We start from the raw sequence: 6,420 nt of genomic DNA, 5'->3' as shown, positions 1-6,420 counted from the left end.
GTCAGGTGTGGACATTGAGGGCAAAGGGTCACAAAGTAGGCACACAAACCACCTCCGAGGTGTGCCATCGGGGACCAGTGGGGTTGTCCTCTAACCCCCAAGTTCCATCTACTGGAGAAATGGCATGCAGCCTCGGCATGGGACGGACCACCAAATAAGCCACCAGAAGAGGGCATGGGCAGGGAGAGGGGTGTGTTTGCAGTGGTGGATGGATGGACTTATTGTGAGTGGAACCCAAAGTAGGGCTACACCAGCATCTGTCCAAAACAAAACGTCACATTTCTATTTAAAAACAAACTGCAAAGCTCTTTGGTCTTGATGACAGAAATGAGATGACAAAGGGGACATCCTTGTTTGGAAAGCGTCGCACTAAGACACACACTTTGTGCCACTGCTGTGGCTCAGAGGCCTACCGCCTTGGGAAGGTCACCTGTGGGAAATGTGGCTACCCTGCTGTCATGATCAGGCTCATGGGTCAACTTGGCCAGGTGGTGGTGCCCGGTTGTCTGGTCAGGCAAGCATTGGCCTGTCTGTTGCTGTGAGGACATTTCGTGGATTTAAATCATGATCATGTTGGCTGCATCCACAGCATTTGCAATCAGTTAAGGGGAGTGTCTTCTGCAGTGAGTGATGCTTTATCTAATCACTGGACGGCTTTTAAGGAGGCTTCAGAAGAGACAGTCACTCTTCCTGCTTCAGCCAGCCAGCCTCTCCTGAGAGTTCACTGGGACCTTCATCAGAGCTGCCAGCTTGTGGCCTGCCCTACGGACCTTGAACTCTACATCCCCACGGTTACGTGAGAGACTTTTATAAATTCTATATTTACAGATATCTCCTGCTGATTCTGCTTCTCTAGAGAACCCTAGCTAGTACACCTACCAAGTGCAAGAGAAAGTATAACTGGAGTGCCAAGGCTAAAAGAAGAAATACCACCAGTACTAGTCAAATGAGGCACCTAAAAACTTTATACCATGGCATGGATTCAGGCATGGACTCCAGGAAGGAACAATTTCTAAACCCAAGAGGGCAGCTGTTGCAGCATCCAGTTCATCTTAAGGATTTCACTAGTTAGTTGTGCAATAAATGTTTTGGTTTTAAAAATTAAAAAAAAAAAAAAAAAGCCATGGAACCTATCCTAATCCACTTCGACTACAGAAAACTTGTTTTTTCCTCCAAGTTTCTGTCCCCATCTGTTGCTGAGAATCCCCAGGGGATTCTTCCCCTGTCTCCCACCACTGCTTGCTCCATGGCTAGTCCTCTTGGCCACCACCCTCGGTGGCTGCTTTCTCCTGACTCCCTCCTTCAAGCATGGGCATAGGCTCTTCCTGCAGTTACCCACTGTGAAAGCAAAAACAGACTATATTCAACAAGACTGTTGTCTAAAGGGTGTTACAGTACATACACAAAAATAGCATATGCCTCCATGTGATATACAGGGAACCAGAGAACCCACAGGTATCCTTTATTGGATGCCACCTGCCCACCTCCTAGTCTGCTTCACTCAGGAAGAGGCCATCCTTTCCTTCCCCCATCTGAGCTTTGAAATCATTTACAACCCCTGATGCCCATCACCCTTCATCCCCTCATACAGCCTTGGGCTCTACCTCTTAAGGTCCAGGGAAAGGAAACTGCAACTCTCCTCATTCTTCCTCCAGTTCTCATTTCCTGGTTCAGCCTAGAATGATTGATGATGAGACGGTCCACCCCTCCCAGGACCACCTGTATGAGTCAGCCAACATCCTGGCCTCTGAGTGCCTCATCTGCTCACCTCCAACTACCTTTCCTCCACTTCACTTCAGCCATTTATTCTTGTAGCCAGTTTAAAGCTTGTCATCACCAGGCACTCCACCAGTGCTGAAATTTCCCTTTCAAACATTCCCACTAACTTCCTGTCCTTCTCGTTCACTTGTTGTAGCATCTTTGTGGTTACAATTACTTAACTGCATGGAGACCTCCATGTCTTGCCCTTTAGCAGCACTTTCTGTCTTTGCCTCTCTCCTTGTCCAGCTTAGACTGCCCAGTCTATCCCGACAAACACTCCCTTGCCAATACCCTCACCGCTCTTGCCACTTTCTCCCTGACTGAACCTCAGTTACGGCTGTCTATACCTAACCTGCTAAATGTTTCTGGACACAATCTGACGCCAGGGTGACTGGCCACACTTTAAATTCATGATCACAAGCCTTAATGGGGTATTCAAAACTGCCTGGAGTGCCTATTGTGGGTGCCTGGAAGGTCTGACGTACACCCTCTGGGATAACTGCTTGATATCTTCTTGTTCTCTCCTCAAACTTTCCACACTCTATCATCAAACACTCCCTCAGGCTGATTATCTCACCCCATACTTCACTGAGAAAATAGAAGCTATCAGAAGGAACACTCTCATTCTCCTTTTACCTATACCTGCACCCTCCCCAATTCCCTGTCTTCACTCCATTTACAAGGGCTGAAGCGTCCTTCCTTGACTTGCAGTCTAGATCTCATTCCCTCTCCCCTCTTTAAGGACTTTGCTCCTGAAGCCTCAGTATCTCCTGCATCATGAAGCTCTCTCTTCACTAGGCCATTTGCATCACTTTACAAACATTCTCTTTTCACCTACTTTTTTAAAAAAAAGGCACATGAAAGATGCTCAACATTAATTGTCATCAGGGAAATGCAAATCCAAACCACAGTGAGATACCACTTCACACCCACTAGGATGCCTACAATCAATAGGACAGATAACAACAAGTGTTGACCAGGATGTGGAGAAACTGGAACTCTCATACAATGCTCGTAGGAACTGAGAATGTTGCAACTGTTTTGGAACGCAGTCTGATAGTCCCTAAGAAAAGTTCCATATAGAGCTCCCATTTGAGGGAGCAATTCCACTCCTAGATGTATACCAAAGGGAAATAAAGACACATGTCCACACCAATGCACGTACACGACGTTGACAGCAGCATTAATAATGGCCAAAAGGTAGAAACAACCCAAATGTTCCAAATGGATAAATAAAATGTCATATATCCATACAATGAATATTATTTGGCAGTAAAATAAATGAAGTACGTTACATGCTACAATATATATGGATGGGCCTTGAGAATATCATACTAAGTGAAAGATACCAGCCTCCAAAGTTCACATATTGTGTGTTTCCATTTTTACAAGATGGCCAGAATAGACAAATATATAAACAAGATAGTAGAGTATTAATTGCATAGTGCTGCAGAGGTTGGGGAAAATAGGGAGTGACTGCTAATTAGTACAGGGTTTCTGTTCGGGGTGGTAAGAATGTTTTAAAATTGATTGTGGTGACGGTTGCACAGTTCGATGAATATGAGGTTTTTAAATAACCAATGAACTGTGCACTTTAAATGAATAAATTGGCCGACTTGTGAATTGTATCTCAATAAAGCTATTTATAAAGAAAGGGGGGGGGGGAGCTTCCGTTAAATCCTTGTTCCCCTCTAGCTACTGCCATCTTCTTTCTTTTCCTTCACAGCAAAATTTTGTGTTGTTGTTTTTATTTTTAATGATTTCATTGTGAAATACAAAATACATGCAGAAAAATGATAAATTTCCAAGTACTGTTTAAAAAGCAGTTATAGAACAGATTTCACAGGATGGTATAGGTTGCAGTTTAAACTTTCAGGTATTTCCTTCTAGCTGTTCTAATACACTAGGAACTGACAAGTAGTATCAGTATAGTGGTTCAGTATTCACAATCATTTGTTAGATCCTATCTTGTCTGCTACAACTCCTCACTCTCCTGTGAGCCCTCTCCCAATCTCAGGTATATTTGGGCAATGACCATTCTAACTTCTTCCTGTTGAAAGGAGGTGTTGATATTATGGGGAAGGGGAATACAACAAGTTGATTTTCTTGAAGAAACGGATGCCACTGAGTTCCCGGGCTTAGCTGGCTTAGGAACATTCTGGAAGTTTTAAGTTTCTGAAAATATGAACTTAGTAAATAAAACTTTTATAGAGCCTCAGATAGAGCCCTGGGTATACTCTGGGTCTTCAGGAATACTGTTGTTTGGGTGTTTGGCATACCCTGGCCATTAGCATTATCTACCTGAAGCTGACAGCAAAAGTTTCAGAAGCGTTGTTTTTACCCACTGTCTCTCCTTTCTCACTTCTCATTCTTTATTATGATAAGATCATTTTTATTTATTTTGGGCCGTAAATGCAAGTTGGGTTATTCATACTTCTCAACTTACTACTGTCATCTTTAATGGGAAAAAAGGCTCCTTGTGTTTTGTTTTCTTCCTTTTGCTCCTAATACTTTCTTCACCTCCTACCATGTAGACGCCACTCAATATGTCTTGCATAACATCTTGAACCTGCATGATTTGTGAAATATGATAGTGTCTTTTCATGTTTCTGGGTTTTAAACATACTTAGCAGCAGTGAAGCACAGTGGTAAGTAAGACTGGGGAAATCCTAGCGCTGCCACTTACTCACAGGGTGACTTTATCTTAAGCAAGTTACTTACTCCTTGGGCCTTGGTTCCAGGTTTGTAAAATGAGGACTCATTCAACAAACATTCTCAAATACTTCTTGAGAGTCTCCTGTGTGCCAGGCACTTTTCCAGGCATCAGGGATACAGAAAAGCTCTCTGCCTTCATGAAGCTTACATTCTATAACTGCTTTGAAGCAATTTTTAATTTTTATTATGTTTACATTTTTGCTTTTTACTCAATATCATATTTTAAATATCTGTGTACATTATTGTATATATCCTCACCTTTTTAAAAGAAATGTTGGTAGTGTTCCATGGTTTGCACCCAGCATATTTTACTTGCTTATTCTCTAGTGATAGAAACCTGGGTTGTGGGAGAACACTGAGACAAAAGTATTTAGGAAAGAAAAGCAGATTTTTACATGCAAAGAGGACAAAGGAGTCAGGCTGTGGAAGGATTGGTTTCTCAAAGAAAAAACATAACAGATATTTAAGGTAAAATTTACAAAGTTACCAAGTATCACCAAGCTTTCATTTGTGTGATCATGGTGCAAAAGCAGCATTTCTTTTTCACATGATTATCCTATCCATGAACTTATCATCAGCAGTCTTCAGATATTAGAACTGCAAAAACCAGGGGGAGAGTTGGTTCCTTCAGTTAGACAAGAACATATGGGATGTGCTTAAGGTTTTCACTTATTTTGAGGAACAGAACTAGACAGATCATCCTGTCATTTAAGTTGGTTTTTCTGTTTATCTCAGGGTGCAAAGTGTCCCACCAACCATGGGATGTGACATACACACACATAATGGCATCAAGACAAAGACGTAGTTTTGCTTCCACAATTGCTACCAAATTCCTGCCCCAATGGTGTAATGCATATCCCCTTTCGCATGCCCCTCTGGGCTTGTGCATGCATTTCTGTGCAGAATTACCCAAGAATGGGACTGGGAGAACACAGAGTAAATCGTAGGTGAACAATACCATTTAGACAGTATCAATATATATATAAACTATCTAGTAATAAGTTTTAAAGGCACACGGAGCTGGCAGGACAAATATATCAGAACATTTTACATTCACTTAAATGGAGTAAATGTTCTAATTAAAAGACAAAGACTGCCAGCCTGTTTTAATAGAGTACTTATAATAGACCATTTAAACATAAGGCCTACAGAAAGTTTGAAATTAAACAGATGGAAAAAATATGCCATGTGAAGTCTAACCAAAAAAACTTGGCATACTTTATTAAAATCAAAACAAATAAGTTTTAAGGCAAAAAGCATTACCAGCAAAAAAGAAAAAAAAAGATATTCTGTATAACAATAAAATGCCATTTCCCAGAGAAATATGGAGTTTTAAAATTGTATGCACAGTTAATATAGCATCAGAATATATAAAGCAAAAACTGAGAAGAATAAAAGAATGGATAAACCCACAATGATAATTGAAAGTTTTAATATACTCTGTCTCAGCAACTGTTTGAACAAGCATATAAAAACAAAATGTAAGGGTTTAGAATATATGGGGGAAAAAAGCCTATTAGCAAATTGATTTAATTAATGTATCTAGAACATTGCACCAAACAACTGCAGAATACACATTCTTTTTAATTGTACATAAAATATTTGGAAAAGAGTGACCATATGTTTGGCCACAAGTCAAGTCTCAACAAGTTGCAATTAACTGAAATCTTGCAGAGAATGCTCTCCGGCCAAAATGCAATTTAGGTAAAATGTCAGTAACAAAAATAGAGCTACAAAAATCTCCCAAGTGCATCTACCAAATGTTTGGGGGTAAATCCCCCACACCCCCAAATTTTGCTTCTAAATAACCGATGAGTAAGATGACTCCCAGGGATGAGTCTGGCCCTGGCACCATGGGATCAACAAGGCCATCCTGACCAAAAGGGAGAAAAGAAGTGTGACAAATAAGGTCTCAGTGCCTGAGAGAGTTCAAATGGAGTTGAG

At 41.2% G+C, this 6,420-nt stretch overlaps 1 pseudogene; it reads left to right on the top strand.

Moving 5' to 3' along the window:
* Window positions 1–332: 332 nt before the first annotated feature.
* On the top strand, window positions 333–1,056 carry LOC143649358 (large ribosomal subunit protein eL37-like; annotated as a pseudogene).
* Window positions 1,057–6,420: the final 5,364 nt, after the last annotated feature.

Source organism: Tamandua tetradactyla, chromosome 11 (assembly GCF_023851605.1).
Source record: "Tamandua tetradactyla isolate mTamTet1 chromosome 11, mTamTet1.pri, whole genome shotgun sequence".
Lineage (NCBI taxonomy): Eukaryota > Metazoa > Chordata > Mammalia > Pilosa > Myrmecophagidae > Tamandua > Tamandua tetradactyla.
Note: the sequence above shows the minus strand (reverse complement) of the source record. Positions and strands in the feature narration are given on the sequence as shown.